Genomic DNA, 18,983 nt, shown 5'->3' with positions numbered 1-18,983 from the left:
TCTCATCGCTGAAAGTGTCTGTTTTACAAGTGTTTCAATGGCAAGTGCACTGACGAACCACAAGCACTAGTACCCCCATCGACAACAATACAAACTCGACAAGCAGTCAAATCCCACCCGTAAACTGTAGGGATCCCCAGATGCCGTAAAGCCTTCTACTCGAATAGTTTTTCCCTCGGACTGCTGCACTTTGGAATTCACTCCTGGGTCCCTGCTTCCCTGACTGTACTGACATGCTGAAATTCAAGTGTAACGTAAACAGACATCTCGCTGCCCAACTCCCTAAATAGTATCCCTGCAAATCTGATCTGGAAGATGTCAGGTGAAGTTCGAACTACGGCATTACAAATATGCATGCGTAACGTAATAGCTATTGGTTCATGTTTTAACTTTTAGCCTTGCAGCAAACATGTCTTCATAGCTTAGGCATTAACGTGAAAACAAAAAGTAAATTGTGAGCTAAATGTTTTGGTTTCGATTCTCGGTGATGGCACACGAGTCATTTAAAAAAAAAACAACTTTTAAAATCACTACTATATACTGAGTTCAATAATAATAATGATAATAAATACTGTATTTGCATTAATCAAAATATCATATTTAAGCATATTTTACAATCGAGCAATGCCGGGCGGCCTACACACGCACGCGCACGCGCGCACACACACACATACACACACGCACACACACACACACACACATATATATATATATATATATATATATAAAATAAAACTTACAATTTTCAAAGTGTTTTTTAACATGTTTTATTAACTATTTGCTCTTATATATATATATATATATATATATATATATATATATATATATATATATATATATATATATATATATATACCACATTTTCGGCAGCCTTATAAGTTCAAGATTTCAGCGACTATTATATATATATATATATATATATATATATATATATATATATATATATATATATATATATATATAGTATAACCCCGAGATACAGCATTAAAAATTAGTAACAAAATACAGTACAGTACACATGTCAGTGTCAGAAATTTCGTGAAAACTATTGAATAATTCCACCCGTCATCTTTCGAAGCTTCGCAAAAAATGTCATTCAAGCCCTAATTTTTTTTTCAATTAAAGGAGCAAGGACCAAGGTTTCATTAAAAAAAAAACACAAAAACAAACAGCGTGGGTTTTTTTTTTTAAAAGGTTTTAAACTTCTGACTTTACAGGTAAAGTTCTAAAAAACACCACTTTTTTTGTTTTTAAATTTGAATATGTTATTTATTGATCTTTTATCTTCAATTTGTGATATATAAAACTTTGGTACATAAATTAATTATTTACTTTTTAATGGACATTTGAAAATGGGGGGGGCATGAATTTAAAAAAAAACCTTTATCTAAAATATTATATTCGGTTTATAGGAAAGAGCATAACATTTCACATTGACCCTGAAAATATCGTAAAAATAGAATCAATAGAAAAATTTTGATAGATTTTTAAAGTTTAAAAATTGAAAAATACTGAATTCGTAACATTCAATTAATTTTATAACTATTTTTTAAAAAAATATTTCTATTACTTTTTATACAACTTTAATAGTTTATTTTGGAAGTATAATCCATAAAGAAAATAAACAACCCACCATTAAAAGAGAAATTACGAGTTTTTTTATATTTTATTTGCAGTTTCGTGTTAGGGGTGTCAAAAATTCCAACAAAAATTCTGATACATCTAGTACACATGTATATGATCAAATAACATTATAAATAACACCGTAAGGCAGGGCAAATACAGTGACCAGGAACCAGAAAAACATCGTATTGCGCATCATAACCTAAAAAACGTATTCAAGGGCCACCGTATCCTGGTATTATAATATATATATATATATATATATATATATATATATATATATATATATATATATATATATATATATATATAGGATGGCCACAAAGTCACGCACCAATGTTAATTAAAAAAGTTAAAAAAATTAAAAAGTTAGTAGTAACATTTATTCAAATTCAAAGTTCTTTGGTGCGTGAGTTTGTGGGCATCCTGTATATATATATATATATATATATATATATATATATATATATATATATATATATATATATATATATATATATATATCAGGTCATGTCATATGCTACTGGTACCATGTAACCCAGTACTACATGCCTCGACTAAACTGGTACCCCCACTAGAGTTGTTTGGTGAAGAGGGTGGCAAGTCTCCCTGAAGGATTAAAAACAAGACCTTCCAAATGGTGAAGAATGAACACTTTTTCAGGGTCAACGGCCAACTAGCACCACGTATGCCGTGGTGAAGGCAACCTTTCTAGGAGAAGCAAATCTCTGAGTTAAAAAACCATAAAGCGGGAGACCAGTACCCGCATTAAGCTGGTCTGCAGCTTAACCTGTTGCTGGCTATCTGGCTCTTGCTTGTTGCTGGATCTCAACATTTTGAACCGAGAGAGAGAGAGACTTAGCTGTCGTACAAAGCTAGGACTCTGTAACATCATCTGTGTATAGATACTCCCTTAGGCATTTGTCTATAAAAGTGGTCCTGTGGCGATGGAAACGTTTTCACGCATGGAGGCTTGAAATGCTGGAAGCATGTAATAATTGATCTCAATGACCATCTTCAATGTCATGCCTGCTTGAGCGTGTGAATTCACCGGTAGGGCTAAAAAAAAGTCATTTTTGGGCTCATGGACTGAGAGAGTGGCACTCGTTTGACAAGACGTTGCAATCATCATCATCATATATATATATATATATATACATGATATATATATATATATATATATATATATATATATATATATATATATATATATATCATGTATGTAATATGTTTAATGGGGAAAAATTGTTTACATAGGTTCCAAGAATTTAACATCAATAACTAATCTAAATATGATCATTAAATAGAAAATTAAGCATTATCCATATCTATATCGAAGGGTCTTTGTGTGTGTGTGTGTGTGTGTGTGTGTGTGTGTGTGTGTGTGTGTGTGTGTGTGTGTGTGTGTTTCTGACGAATCGTCTTTACCAAAATCCTTTGTCAATTTTTGGTCTGCAAACTTGAAACTTGATATATTAAGGACCTGTGGAACAAATTTGATTAAACAACTGCTAAGGTGTCACAATTGAAAAAAAAAATGGTACTTGGCAGACATAAGACGACTTACAACTTTAATTTTTTATCAAGTTTTAATAGGTGTATTAATTTAGGTCAGACTGTATAGATGCATGAAAGCCCTCAAAAATTCTAGCATATAACAAATAAATGTTACCTAAGGGTACTCTTCAACTTACATAAGCACGTTTTGTGTGTTTTAACGGAATTTTAAGCGTTTATTCGGGTCGACAAAGAAGCAGTGTCGAACAGGTAATTTAAACCGGCAATCAACATGGCCAACGAAAACACGCCCTCAGAGCGTCAATAATGGTTCAAAACTCGAAAAATATACAATAGAAATCCATCCAGTAAGTAACATTGTGTCACTTCGTGACACTTATTGGATGCATACGTACCGTTTTTTGTCTACAACGTTTTACATTTGTTGTCTTCCTGGGTTTTGTTTATGCTAGCTTTTTTTTTTGAAGTTTCTGATCTTGTTATTTTTCGCAGTAGAGATTTAATTTCCGTTTTCCAGTCTCCGTTTCGCACCGATGTTTACATATTATATATAGTCCATGTAGTTGCTTCATTTCTCATTTTTGCCTTTTTTTTTGTTTTTCAATATACCTTTCTCCGCTTGGTTCACTTTTGCTATGGGTAATCCATGTCTTTATATTTTGTGTTATATGTGCTCTATTAATGCTGCTAAAATACAAATATTACTACTGTCCCATTGCTGCAGAAACAAAAACGTATTTCATAGTTCGCATAATTGCGTTGATATGAAAAGTAATGTTAAGTAGGTAACCAATTATATATCTACATGTTGGAAGGTCAGTCAGGTGTCATCGTTCAAATAATACGTGATTACTGTATAACGATCAACGTTTCACGTTATTTTCTGAGCGGATAAAATATCTAATATATGAAGTAAAGCCAGTTTTTCCCATAAATCAATGTTTGATAGCTTTTGAAACAAAAGCTATCAACAGAAATGCTTCGTTATTAAAACAGGGTAAATATTGGACCATGTTGTTACAAAAAAAAATTCTTCTCGATGAATTTCAACGCTTTAATATTTAATCTTGATCACGATTTCAGGTTTTTGAGTTATGAAGCAAGGATGTGGGAGGGCTATCAACTCTCTATTTCACATATACTGTTCCCCTTCTCATTGGCACCGGGACAACAACTTCTTAAAGACCTTATGGGACTCTTGCGTGAGCGTGTCAATGACCCTCGTCACAGCCTCTTTCATCTTAATTGTCTCAAAACAGCAGTCTCTAAGGTTTTCATTGAGCTTAGGGAATAACCAAAAGTAACAGGGAGAAAGGTTTGGACTATAGAGAAGGTGAAGAACTGTCTTGATGCCCATCAAAGTCAATTAATCTGTGACAAGGATAGAGTTCTCTGAGCACCCTTGGGACGAACTTCGCGCAAATCTTTCGCATCTTCAGCTCAACGGGAATAATTGTGTGTACACCTCCCATACTGACATCAAACTGTGCACTTATTCTCTCTATAGACACACGACGGTCTTTATCTTTGACATTCTTTTATTTGACTAATCAACTCAGGTGTTCTGACTACCTTACAACTCCTACACCTCTGAATATTCCTCACAGACCCCTGCCTTCCTTGAATCTCTTATGTCACCCAAAAAATGATGCTCGATCCATGCAAGATGGTCCAATAGCAATCTGAAGCATTCCATACGTTTCTATGTCATTTTTTCCAAGTTTAAAACCGAATTTTATTGCATATCGTTCTTTTAAAGTGTCCCAACGTCCAGATTGAAATTCACCAGCTGTGACAATCAGGCTTTAGTATGGTGTATTCCAATCCATGTTGTAGCTGTTCATTTGAATCTGAAATCATAAAAATTGGTCGGTCATCTCATAAGATGTTTGGCAATAACATAGTCAATTTTCAAGAGTCTATATTTGATAAATTGACAAATTTCAGGACGCATTTCTTCAGTTCTCACACATCGTGAATCATTTTGGAATAAGTCAGTGAAAAAGCACTGAAAATGCAACATTTTTTTACGTTTGTAATAACTGGCAAGCGTGGTTTTCGTGGAAACATTCAATTGTTGGTTTATCTCCGTAATCCCAAGTGAGTTACCAGCAAAATGCACCATGAGTTCTCGGATTCGCGAATACAAATTCGGTTGCAATATAACAGCATTCTTTTTAATGACAAGCTTAATAATTACATAATTCTGTGAATCGTCCGGGCGTCCTTGCTTGCTTGCTTGAATGTTGTATAAATTAAAATCGTATTCTTGTCTGTTTATTGAGAATTTAATTACTATGATCAAAAGGTACACTGTTTCACAAATTAATCTTCATAATGAAAACAGACTTATATACATATTTCAGAAATCTACATTCAATGAGTAACCTCACTTGCATATTACATTAAAGACAATCTATTTTAATAATTACCTCCATGTTAATAATTATTTGTTGCAATAGAATTGTGTTGATTGTTCTTTTTATTTATTTTTATTTTTATTTATTTATTACATTTTCACCACAAACAAGGCACATTGCCACTTTGTTGTAGGAGGCTACTATCAGAGACATAGGCATCAGGGGTACTCTGTAGGGAGTTGAACAGCAAGATGCTGCTTCACGTTGCACTTGAACTTCTACATGTCAGTGCAGTCGAGGAAGCAGGGACCCGGAAGGGAATTCCAAAGTCTAGCTGTCCTGGGGAAGAAACTACTGGAGTAGAAGGCTTTCTTACATCTACGGATCTCTACTGTGAAGAGGTGGGATTTAGCTGCTTGTCGGGTTTTTCAGGGTTATTTACGCCGAGGGGGCACAAGTGCATGCAGTTCGTCAGAGCGTTCATCGTTAAAGTATTTTTAGAACAAGCAAAGGGATGCAACATTTCGTCGATGGGACAGAGGCTGAAGTTTAGATGACAGTTCAGGACCTATCAGATTGGCGACTCTCTTTTGAACCTTGTCTAGGAGCGAGAGACTAGTGGCAGATGCACCAGCCCAAATATGACAACAATACTCCATACATGGGCGAATGGTGGCCTTATATAGGTATAGAATACTTTCGGGCGTTAGTAACTTTCTAGTATGGTAGAGAGAGCCTACCTTCTTCGCAGCGGTCCTCGCGATACCCTCAATGTAATTGTTCCAACTCATGTTTCCTGTGAGCGTTAGGCCGAGGAGTTTAAAAGATTTACTCCCAGATAAAGAGTCGTTGGCCATTGCTATTGGTGGGAGAGAAGGTTTCTTGTAAAAATTGAAGGAAACAAATTTAGTATGTGCCCATCCATTTATGTCCCCATTCCACTACAGCTCGGAGGTCATCCTCTAGTTTTTCTGCCATTTCTTTAGATATGTGTTCATTTGTTTTCCTGTCGTCTCTGTTATAGAGCGTGGTGTCGTCAGCATATATACCCATATCAAAGGCAATTTTGTCAGGGAGGTCATTTATGAATATTAAGAATAACAGAGGTCCTAGGATAGACCCCTGAGGCACTCCCGTATTTATATCATATTGTTTAGATGCACGACCGTCGAGGACAACTTGGATCTTTCTCTTATCTAAAAAGGATTTAATTATGTCATGTATTCTTCCAGTGATACCATATGATCTGATTTTCCTGAGAAGACCTTCATGCCATACCCTGTCAAAAGCCTTAGATATATCTAGAGCTACCACTCTACCCTCCCCCGCTTTATCCAGTGACTGGTATATACGTTCTGAGATTACAATTAGGATGTCTGCTGTGGAACGGGCTTGCCTAAATCCATATTGTTGGTCAGTCGGAAGTTTAGCATCTGTAAAGTGATGGACTAGAGCTTGGTTAATTATGGTCTCGAATATTTTAGCGAAAAGTGGGAGGAGGCTAATGGGGCGATACTTTATTTTGTCAGTTCTTTCGCGAGAATTCTTGAAAACTAGTACTACAGAAGCAGTTTTCCAGCAAGCAGGAAAGCAAGATTCATTAAGGCATTTGTTGTGAAGTTTGAAGAGAACTGGAGCTACTTCGGCGGAGCACTTTTTAATAGCACAGCCGGGATGAGATCAGGTCCACATGCTTTTGAAGTGTCAAGCTTTCTTGTGATAGCATGCACCTGAGAAGGGGTGATTTTCAGATCGTCTAATGTGGCGTCTGTCCGCAAAAGAAAGTCAGGGAGGGGTTGGTTGGCAGGGTCCAGTGTGGAGTTGGAGGCAAACCGTCTGGAAGCATGTTAGCCTTTTCAGTTGCAGAGCAAACAACCTCATGATTGTTGGATAGTGGGGGAATTGTTGCTTGCCCATTATTTACTACACTGTTGTAGATTTTCCAGAAGTCGCGGGTTCCTAATTTCTGTGCTTCGATGCGTTTTTTAGTGGTTTCAGTAAATTCTCTCCTAGCTGTCGCTATTTCTTTCTTACAGTTACTTCTGGCTTCTATATACTTCTGCCTGTTTGAACTGGACTTTTGTCGGTTAAATTTGCGGTACGCATGCTGCCTTTGCGCGATGGCAGCTGCACAAGTAGAAGTAAACCATTGTGGAGAGTGGGGCTTGGTATAAAATTTCCGTGTGGGAACATGTGCTTCAATTGCTGTTTTGAACCATTCAGTGGTCTCATTTGCGCACTGTTCAGCAGGAAGTGTAAAGATATTTTGATATGGAGCGTCCCTGATGGCTTACCAGTCAGCTTTTTTTTTTTTTTTTTTAATAATATCTCATTGTTTTAAGCAATGGCTCTTCAGTTTTGGCTCCAAAGTTTAGGGCCATTTCAACAATTACCACTGCATGATCGGCGTTCCCAAGTGGGCTGTGGGCATTAGTTACTCAGTCGTCGAGAACTGTGGTCAGAAACAGATCTAGAAGTGATGCCTGTTGTTCTTGCTGGTCTGGGGAACGGGTTGGAAACGTAACCATCTGTGATAGGGACTGAGATATAGAGAAGTTATATGTTGTGGTACCAGCCGCGTCTGTGTGTTCTATTTCGAAATATTATTTAAAATTGATTTATTTAATTTAGTTTTAATTTAATTTATATTTAATTTAATTTTATTTCAATTATTAATAGCTGAAAACAGTTGGGTTTTAAAAGTAAGCTTATTTATTTAAGCCATGAAAGTTATTTCCCCTTTAATCTATGAGAGTTTCTTCTCGTTTTTGGTAAACGAAGGTGAATGTGTGTTATGCTTCCCTAAATCTAACAAGTCACTTTTCGTAGCAATTTAGGATATTCGATGTATCTTCAATAGTATGTGACTGATTCCTTTACCCGGCAATATGTTTCGATCGGGCAACGCCGGGTATATACAGTTAGTTCTATAATAAACCTTCTTCTTTTTAACACTGGTTTAAATCTGCTCTTCATGCTAAGATCACAGTGTAGTATCTGTTCTGATGCTACACTTAAGTTAATTTGTCCTTAGTCAATGGAAGGGAAATCCTTCTATACTGAGGCACATTTTTTACCTACTTCTATAGTGCCCCCTTTTAGGGAGCTGGTTTTCTCCCACATTGAAAACGACATTGAGTTGCATTTTGCTTTCGTAGAGAAACAAATACATACCAATAGTTTCGGGAGGGAGAGAGAGGAAGAAAGAAAGGGAGAGAGAGAATAAGAGAGAGAGAGAGAGAGAGAGAGAAAGAGAGAGAGTGTGTGTGTGTGTGAGAGAGAGAATAAGAGAGAGAAAGAGAGAGAGAGAAAGAGAGAGAGAGAGTGTGTGTGTGTGTGTGTGCGAGAGAGAGAATAAAAGAGAGAAAGAGAGAGAGAGAGAGAGAGAGAGAGAGAGAGAGAGAGTGAGAGAGGGGTAGGAAAATGTACCGGACGACTACAGATTTCGAAGAGATTGCAAGAATCAGCGCTACGTTTCAGGAGAGTCAAGAAATCGGCTTAGTCACAAGCCTGCCACATTTCATTGCAGTATGTAGCGTACGTTAAGACATCTATATTTAAAACCTTGTAAACTACGTCTCGTTCAAACACCAATAACGACGAGAGAATGCACCTGTATTTTGCAATTCGATATATTTTTGTGCCTTGCTTTCAAGATTAACGAATCTAGTCGGATTTGATTAATAGCTTTTCCCGCGTTGACCGAGGTATTTTACTGGTCCTGTGCAGTTCTCACAGGCGTATCCTTCACTATTTGAGAAGTGGTCACTTTTTTTTCTAATCGCCTGAAGGGGCTGTTCCAGGCATTTTCACATGCCAGAATGCTGTTCTTGTATGACGCTGGCTCCCACTTTCCAACCCTTAGGTCACATCTTTTTACCGTGGGAGGGAGATAAATATTCATTAACATTTTTTATTTATTTTAAATAGTTGGCGTTACAAAATGGAAGGATGAGCAATCGTTGAATATAATATAAAAACACGGGCATTTCCTTTGGTTATGACTCATTTCCTATAGCTGCACAAATTTAGGAATCTAGAATCCCAAAACGTGGGAAAACTGGCAATATAAAGGATATCTTTGGTGACTGAAAAATTCTTGCTCTAAAGTGAATCAACAAGTCATCGTTAAAGACGCAAAGACATTAAGTAAGGAAAGACATGAAAAGAATCCAAGTCGTAGTTAGACATTCCAGAACCACTAATTAAATAAATGCAATTGAATAAAAGCTCAAAGAATAATCCCACGTCAAACACACTGTAAACGTGTTTGTTATGGTTAAAACCTCTCTCGGACACCCACGCCATCTAGTACCATCGAAAACGAAACAAATAAACAAACAAAACTGTTTAAACGTTGTCTTAAGGAGAATAGTTTCCCATCTCCCTGGAAGATTTCATCAGTATGCTCTGTATTTAAGAATTCAGGTGATCGCTCATCCCCTTCTCAGTACAGGTCAATAAGTCTCCTGTGCGTCATGAGTAAGTTGCTGGAATCTGTGTTAAATACAGAAGTAATCAACCATCTCAACAAAAATAACCTTCTTAGTGACACTCAATATGGTTTCCGTTCTGCTAGATCTACAGCAGATGTGCTTACAGTTATATCTCATAGGATTAGCAAATCTCTCGACGGAGGCAACCTTTCTAGGGAAATTGCTCTTGACATAGCTAAGGCCTTTGATAGAGTATGGCATAAAGGTTTACTTCACAAAATCTCTAGCTATGGTATAGCTGGAAATGTCTTCTCAATTAGTAAATCATTTCTTTCTTATAGGTTCATAGGAGTAGTAGTTGAGGGGCAAAAATCAGAAGCTCACAGTATTAATGCTGGTGTCCCTCAGGGGTCCATCCTGGGCCCAACTCTTTTCCTGATCTACATTAATGATCTTCCAAATCACATCCTTACATCATTTGTAGACATTTATGCTGATGACACTACCATTTATGGTAGCACATCTAAGACAGTAAACGACCAAGTTCTCTCCAATTCTCTCTCCTCTGATCTTGAGCACGTAGTACAATGGGGAAAGGAGTGGCTGGTTACCTTTAATGCATCTAAAACCAAGCCTCTCTCTTTATATCATCAATATTCTGATCCACATCTGGCATCAATTGAAATAAATGGCTTCAGGAGGCCTCAAGTTTTGACAAGCTTCTGGGCTTGATCATTACTCCTGATCTTAAATGGAACACGTACATCAAATCTGTTGCCAAGGCCGCTGGAAAAATGGTGGGATCTTTCTATCGATCCGGTAGATACCTCACTGCTGATGCAATTCTCTATCTATATAAAAGCCAGGTACGTCCAAGGATGGAATACTGTTGCCACATCTGGGCAGGAGCTGCTAGAAAGGACTTGTCCTGCCTTGATAGAGTTCAAAATAGACTTCGTACCCTTGTAGGAGATGTCCTTTTCTCTTCCCTGCAACCTCTATCTCACAGAAGAGATGTTGAGAGTTTGTCTCTGATGTATCGTTATTTTCATGGCAAGTGTTCGACTGAGCTTCAGTCTATGGTCCTCCCTCGCATAACTTTCACAAGAAACACTCGTCTAGCTCCCCCCACTCTGTTTCTGTGCCTAAACCTAAACGTAGATTCCATGAACAAAGCTTCTTTCTTAGAACTGCACGCCTGTGGAATTGTCTTCCGTTTTCCTGCTTTCCGGCTGAGTACAATATGGTTGTGTTCAAGTTTAACGTAAATAAGTTCTTGATGAACCGTTCCATATAAGTTATCAAATTTACCGAATTTTCATTACTAATTACTATATTGTCCAATTTCTACTGTACAGTCTTTAACCCTTATCCTTGAGTGACCTCTTGGCCTTGATAATTTGGTGATACCTGTGTAAAAAACAAATCCGACTCATCCTTTCCTATGCATTTATGGCTGTTACTTTCAAAACAGCGCCTGTTTTTTGTTTTTTCTAACTGTTCATTTCGTCTGCCATGAGATTAACAACCCCCGCCGTCTCGACACTAGCTTAAAAGTCTCTCGCCGCCTCTGCGGAGCCAGACGTCCATCTCACCCGGTTACGATTTTTCTTTCTGCTCCTCGCCACGTGGTGCATTTTTTCTCCTTTTCTTGTCTCACGCAAGCCCGCGCACATTTGCTAATTAGCACAGTACTCAAATAACTGTTGCTGCTGCTTCTAATAACTTTGCTAGCCATCTATCCTTAGGCCGCTGCTGATATTTTCGCATGTGCTAATACGCACTCCGTTACAAAACTTGATGATGTGTGTAAATGTTGTATCGTTCGCGATTCTCAAGTTTGACAAGACACACCTGAAAAATGGTTGAAGATTACATAGGGCGAAACATTGTACAAATAATACCCAATGATGAGAACAGTATTCCGAATAATTCACATAATACGTATAATCAATTTTCATCTAAAATATTCAGAAATACATTATTTATTTATTTTTACATGGTAGTCACCACTTATCAAGGCCCGGAAGCCACTCGGGGATAAGGGTTATTGCGTGTACAGTAATCAATAGGATAATATCGTAGTAATCGTTAGTAATGGAGATTTGATAAAGTGTCTAACTTTTATCAGGAATTTGTTTATGTTCGACTTGAAGACATCCAAGTTGTAGTCAGGTGGGAAACAGACAAACGGAAGAGAGTCCCACAGGCGTGCACTCCTAAGAAAGAAGCTTTGTTCATGGAATCTACGTTTTGATTTAGGCACAGATGAAGAATGGGGAAAATTATTGACAGTGGTTTCAGCAAGTAAAATATGACAGTACAGGTGTACTACTGCACGATATGTGTAAGGTAATATATATTTACCTGAACGCAGGTGTTATTACTGAATTATATATTATAATAATCAAGCTGAGTTAGTAAACGTTTGTTTCCCTAAGCATTTTTTTCATATGTACAGGGACTCTAAAAAAATGTACTCACTTTAACTGTTATCAGCGTTGTCTAAATAAATAAATGCTCATCAATTTCAACATTTGCGAACATGATTCTTCGATTACATTTGTCTCCTGTATTCTTGTACGTAAGCGCAATATACATTCATACGTTAAAATTTAATTGATTTTAACGTATAAATTATCCATCAAACGGTAAGATCAAAGTGTAGTATCTGTTCCGGCAGATACTGCAAGCTATGACTAGCAAAGACCAGATGTGGGGGCAACCCCACATGCCTGACCATTAACCAGCTCCCATTTCCCATCTCTCGGGAGCTGGTCCCCTTTTTCCCTTCCCCCTCCCTTCACTCCTCACATTAAAAATCGGCCTTGTGCCTAATTTGCTCGGTGGGGGAGCAAATAAACACTATCTGTTCTGCAGATGCTACACTAAAAGTTATATGTGGGGGCAACCCCACATATTAGACCATTGCTCTCATAGCAATTAGTTTTCGTCAATGTAGGAGAAACCCTTCACACCAATTGTTATTACCAGTTCCCCCTCGAGGGAGCTGGTCCCCCCTTTCCTCTCCCTCTCTCCACATTAAAAAAATGCAAAAACACATTTTGATTATTATCAACGTTGCCTGGACAATAATGGTCATCAATTTGAACATTTGTGAACATGACTTTCAGTCACATTTCTTTTCTGTATTCAAAGCTATTCCATTTTAATCTTTGTTCATAAATAAAGATTTTATCGCTATTCGAAGTGTGAGTACATGTTTACATTTTTTTTTTGAAACGCCCTGTGAAATGCATTCTAGCTACTAAAATGTAGGACTTGACAAGTTTCCAAGTTGTATAGACTGATAGAGATCTTCCTTATTTGGGAGTGACTATGATAAAAATAAAAGAAATTGTTTATCGTTAGATTTGTTTCGTTTTAGGTTGCTGAGATCAGATGTTTCGTTTCAACCTATCATACTCAAGGAATGCCCTCAGTCGGAACCGGTTAATCTAGTCGCAGTATTTCACACATTTTACACGTATACTCACCGGTTGAACCGGGCGAGTGTTCTATTGTTTCGCCCACTTTTCTCTCTTTTGTTCACGCCATCGTTGTTCAATCTTTTATAGCCTCTGTCAAGGCACAGCTCTCTCGTTTTGTATAAATTCCTTGTTTTAATAGAATTACGAGTTTGACCAAGATGTTTTTCTTCATTCGATTGTATATGAAAACTATCTTTTCCTCTCATCCTATAATCTGCGTAATAATATGTTTATTCACGTGTGTATCTTTGTATTTAAGCAACGTTGAGCCTGGTTTTTACTAAAGCAATGTTAAGCAACGTTGAGCCTGGTTCGTACTAAAGCAACGTTGAGCCTTGTTCGTACTAAAGCAACGTTCAGCCTTGTTCGTACTAAAGCAACGTTCAGCCTGGTTCGTACTAAAGCAACGTTGAGCCTTGTTCGTACTAAAGCAACGTTGAGTCTGGTTCGTACTAAAGCAACGTTGAGCCTGGTTCGTACTAAAGCAACGTTGAGCCTGGTTCGTACTAAAGCAACGTTGAGCCTGGTTCGTACTAAAGCAACGTTGAGCCTGGTTTGTACTAAAGCATCATTGAGCCTGGTTCGTACTAAAGCAACGTTGAGCCTTGTTCGTACTAAAGCAATGTTGAGCCTTGTTCGTACTAAAGCAACGTTGAGCCTGGTTCGTACTAAAGCAACGTTGAGCCTGGTTTGTACTAAAGCAACGTTGAGCCTGGTTAGTATTAAAGTAACGTTGAGCAACATGTAGCTTGATCAGTACTAAAAGGGATCCCCATTTGGAAATTTCAGGTGCTGTCTGTGCTCTCCGCTTATCTCGGCATTGTTTCCAGTCAGTCATTGGTCTCTTCTTGACATCGGACCAAAGCAGAGAGGTGGGGGTTAGAATTGCGCAACCCTTGTCTCAAAATTACACGCGCAGGTACTCTTACAAGGGTCCCTATTGTCTCTTGGGACTGAACAGAGGCATCGATGTATGTATTAGTGATGCGATGATTCCAATATTTTCCGATTTCGATACAATTACCAATTCTCTTCTAAATTCCCAATTCCGATATAATTACCGATTCTAATTCTGATTCTTTTAAAATAAGAATAAACAATTTAAAATAATGTTTATCGATATATTTCGACAAAAAAAAACTTGACCGTATCAAGATTTATTTCTCTTACGCCTCATGGTGGTATTGTTAGGCGAGACAAGTCCGTTTTGTTGTTGTTCAATGGCGTTTGCTTTTTTTTCTTTTACAGTCCACGAACGCACTTGGCGTGTACTAAAGGAATAATTGGTTGGTTTTCTATTATAAAGGCGTTGGTAAATAGGAAATCAAATAGAACACATATGTAAAATAATGAGACGTGAGAGAAAAAAGAAATCTTGATAAAGGCGAGTTTCTTCGCCGAAATATATTGATAAACATTATTTTAAATTGTTTATTCTTTGCATTGGATTGCTTTAAAACGTATTTTTGCATACGTGTTCTATTTGGTTTCCTATTTAACCACGTCTTTAAAACAGGAAATCAACCAATTAACTTGTAGAAGTTTAAACGTAATGTGAACAGACATCTCACTGCTCAACTCCCAAGAGTCTTCTATTAGACACGAACCCAAACAATAGCCTCTTATGTTTTAAGCGGCAAAATGATTTGTTTGGGATGAAATAAAGTAAAAAAAAAAACCCCCAAAAACCCAAAAAAACAAAAACAAAAACAAACAAACAAACAAAACAGGTATAAATCAGACAAAGATAAACATCTTTAAAGTTATTCAAGTAAACTGTTGGGAAAATTTAAGATGTTACTGATTTACTCTGGTACATATATTTGGATGTATATGAAAGGTGGTGTCTCAGGTGGTCAACCAAAATAATCAAATTCTCAAACATGAAAATATCAGGCGAGGAATCAACGTGACTTGACCGTGCACCATTCACTTTTCACATTGTATTTCAGCCCGCTCAAATGAAAACCTTTTAAGCAGAGAATATAAATTTAAGCGTGGAGACAGTTACTGTACATCTATATTTCGGGTATTTAAAAAAAAAAAAAATTCTTTAAACCCCATCACCCCCCACCCAATGTTCAGGCGTTGACTTTGAGAGAAAATAATTATGTCTAGATAGAATTTAAAAAAAAAAAAAAAACAATATACGACACAGAGTTGGCGTTTTTTTTAAATTTATTTTTTTTATATATTACTTAAATAAATGACTCCTCTTTCTATATAAATAAAACAGTAGATGTATGAATATGTGTGTGCCTGTATGTAAATATTTAACCGATGAACTCTTAAATAGCAAATCACATAAAACTGAAAGTAATAAATAAAATAGTAATCATACGCCAACGATGGTTTATAATGAGTAAAATCTTTGTTTGGATGGATGAATAACGCGTATGGAAATATGAAAGTTGAAATGCAAAATGCTTATCTCAAACTTGCCGACATATTCCTATTGCTTTTATGCATGCTCAAATTCATTCATACCTTGAAGTGGTTTAATTAAAAAAAATATTTCTTATTTATCTGTCGATATCTTAAATGTTAGGGAACGTGGCTGGAGCGCTAAATGTTTTGGTTTCGATTCTTTTTATTTTTAAATTTTTGAAACTAATACTCTATATTAGCTACAATGTAATACTCAACAGAGATTTAGCTCTGTAATAATAAATACCGAGTCTGCATGAATTAACATATATTTGAGCGTATTTTACAATTAGGCAAGGCAGAGAGCCCCTCATTAGTATAAAATAAATGCAAATATATCAGAGAGAATTTTGAGCTGTCTAGCCTTCTCGCTAAACTCTCATAACTACTGTCTTAATTAGTTACATGCAGTAAAGTGGTTTGGACGTAAGTTAATTTACCGGAAGAATATTAGACTGTGTAATTATATTGGAACCATTATACTTGTTAGAGAGTGGTCGGGCATAAGCAGTAAATTATCTATCTATCTATCTATCTATCTATTTATCTGTCTGTCTGTCTGTTTCTCTGTCTTTCTCTCTCACTCTCTCTCTCTCACTCTCTCTCTCTATCTCTCTCTCTCTCTCTCTCTCTCTCTCTCTATATATATATATATATATATATATATCGTCTTGGAAGTTTTTAACCTTTAAAACTATACAAAAATATTATTTTTTATCATTCGTTAGAAAACCATTTAGTCAGTAAGTCATTCAATCACCTGCAATCACTGCATCAACTTGCTCTCTCGAATTCACTATAGTACCAGTAATAATTTATTTTTAAGGGATCATTAGTTGATTACCATGAAACACTGTTTCGAGGATTTAAAAACAATATATATATATATGCATATATATATATATATATATATATATATATATATATATATGTATAGCTATCTAATGATGAGTGGACAACAGAGATTTGAAGTCATATTTTGACAACATCTTAAACTGTGACCTGGTAAAGTTTGCACCGGAAGATGCGAACGGAGACTGAAAGTGACGTGTCACATGTCACATACCTGTTTCCGTTTTGCGCAAGCATAATTGTCAGTTGGATTTAAGATACAAAGAAGACAGGTGGACTGAAAACGAGTCTCCCTATAAGAGAGAGGGCGTATCAGAATCAAGACAGAAGAAACCCCAAGCCAAAGATCGTCGATTACTTCTTCTACTATGACGAATACCTGGGAGTGAATAATATACATAAAATTTCATATCGTCTCGGGTCCTGTCTTGAATGTTCCTATTAACAGATTTCAGCTCTTCCATTGACGGTTGACGAACCTTCCAGAAGAAACAATAGCAGAAGCAGGTATGTCGTCATGTGTTATATGTTCTGACACGCAGGCACCTACACCTATATGAATCACGGGCCACTAAAATAGATATTTAGGCGAGGACAACAGTCTGTTACACAACACACATGCATACATATGGGCAGTTTTTGATAAGAACACACACACATTTAGTAGTGCCACGCACACACATTCGACACACCACGATTCAACTATATGCACCCATATAGAACTCCTCCGCGACGCAAATACGTCACAAATGCAAACACGTATAAGCACACGTCCGATTCAACTATATACACACATACGTTAATGTGGTATAGTAAATACACAGTGATATTAACATCACTCCACTACGTTACATACTTATTTAGATTCGGAGATTTAATATTTAATTCTTTAAAGCACAAATACACGTAATCAATTCTGTTTATATTACTAGGATTATTCTGTTCTCACCTTGAATGTCATTTAAACAACGTTTCGGCCAATGTAACCTGCGACTTTCTTCGGATGTAATCTGTAGAACTCGGGAATGTTTCTATCGAGCATTCTACCCATGTGAAGTAATCAAATGGTTCCATTCGAAATTCCAATCAAATCCCCGAGTTCGATAGAAATAACCCCGAGTTCGACAACATACATCTGAAGAAGGTCGGAGGTTACATCGACCGAAGCGTTGTGAAAATCGCACTCAAGATGAGAATAGTAGTCCGAGGAATGAAAATAATACGAACAACCAATCCTGATCTAAAAAATTCAGAAACAATTCAATGATTGAGTTATTGTTTATTTTATTGACGGTGGGTGCAATGCAGAATATTTCCGAAGAAAATAATGTTATTCTTTCCATGAAGAAATTACATTGTTTCATTTGTTGCGATGAGATAGAATTACCACATGTGGTAACCGCAGAATTAATTAAATTAATTGCCTTATGTAAAGAAGTCTTTGAGAAACGTATCGTATGAAAAAATTAAAAGGGATTAGTCGAAAAGGTCGACATTTTTTTCTCATCAGTTTTTCAAGCTGGGGATGGGGCATCCTACCAGACGGCAAACATTCGCCTGTTATCTCATATATTTCAACCGAGAGGTCTTTTTAAGATTCGGACAGTGAAATTGTTTGAATCTCTTTTGCACTTGGTTCACCGGCTATATTTGCCAGGTTTTTGAAATTCTTTTCCATCCGAATTGTACTTTCTTATGCTGAAACGTGGCGTGCGTCTAATGCGTTCGTTAAAACTGAATGTCATTGCTTAAAGCATAAAATTATCAAGCACACAGGATTGAAGAATAAAAATACCAGAATCATGGAATCTAGTACTGCGATAACAGTCTGTCCGCTAAAAGAAAAAAAAACAAATAAAAAAAACAAAAACAAAACAAAAACAAAACAAAAAAACAAAAAAAACTGGCCTGCTTCATAAGAGTGACATGTTAGTAGATATTTTATAGAGAGGAAATATGGTTTCTATCTTCTATTACGAAAACGTTTTGGGAGAAGATGGAATTTCGAAATAAAGGTAGTATTTTTGTAATATTCAAGAAAATAACAGGATTTTCGTAAAACACGCTATAGGAGCGTTATTTCTGTTTAGTGGAAAAGATTTTCATAGGAAGTGTTATTTTTAAACACTTGTTTAGTTTACAGGAGAAAAATCGAAATTATTTTATAATATATTCATACATATACATATATTTACACATATATACATACAGATATAAACATACACACATACATATATATGTACATACACACATGTATATATGTATATACACATATA

General features: G+C 36.4%; 1 protein-coding gene across 6 annotated transcripts in view; it reads left to right on the top strand.

Moving 5' to 3' along the window:
• LOC145246680 (uncharacterized) overlaps window positions 1-18,983 on the top strand; it is a 225,955-nt gene that overhangs the window by 67,857 nt on the left and 139,115 nt on the right. The window lies entirely within an intron of this gene.

The sequence above is a fragment of the Euprymna scolopes genome, chromosome 24, assembly GCF_053919585.1.
Source record: "Euprymna scolopes isolate OS-2025 chromosome 24, ASM5391958v1, whole genome shotgun sequence".
NCBI classification, from domain to species: domain Eukaryota; kingdom Metazoa; phylum Mollusca; class Cephalopoda; order Sepiida; family Sepiolidae; genus Euprymna; species Euprymna scolopes.
Note: the sequence above shows the minus strand (reverse complement) of the source record. Positions and strands in the feature narration are given on the sequence as shown.